Here is a 595-nt window from a genome sequence, read left to right on the forward strand (position 1 = left end):
TTACGTAGATTCTCTGATCCTTTTTCTTTATTCTTATTAATAAGAATATTGTTTATAATCAATTTTTTTGTATCAAATTTAGTATCTAATATTTTTTACTATTTTTTTAAGTTGTCTAAATAAATAATAATAATTTTTTATTATTTCTTTACCGTTCAATTAATTTTGTTCTTTGTTTTAAGCAATATAAAAAATGTTTAATTTCTTTTTTATAACATTCTTGAAATTTAATTTTTATTCATATGTATTCATCGAGGAAATATTAACTATTAACATATATATTAATGTTACAATTTATACATTTGTCGTACATACCCATTTTGAAATTTAAATTAGATTACATTAAAATTGTACACAACAATATTCTTTCAAATGTATCAACATTTAACTATACTTACATCGTGATTAATTCTTTGTCAAAAAGTCATTGATTGTTTGATTGAGATAACAACTAAAATCTAAATTCTACGTAATACTTTTTAAGGTTGTTTTTTTAATTATATCTATATTCAAGTAATACTAATTTGAAAGAAAGAATGAGAAAGAGAGAGAGTGAAAAAGTTTATTATCATCGATAAAATATGCTATCAATGTT

This window comes from Anoplolepis gracilipes, chromosome 1, assembly GCF_047496725.1.
Source record: "Anoplolepis gracilipes chromosome 1, ASM4749672v1, whole genome shotgun sequence".
NCBI lineage: Eukaryota > Metazoa > Arthropoda > Insecta > Hymenoptera > Formicidae > Anoplolepis > Anoplolepis gracilipes.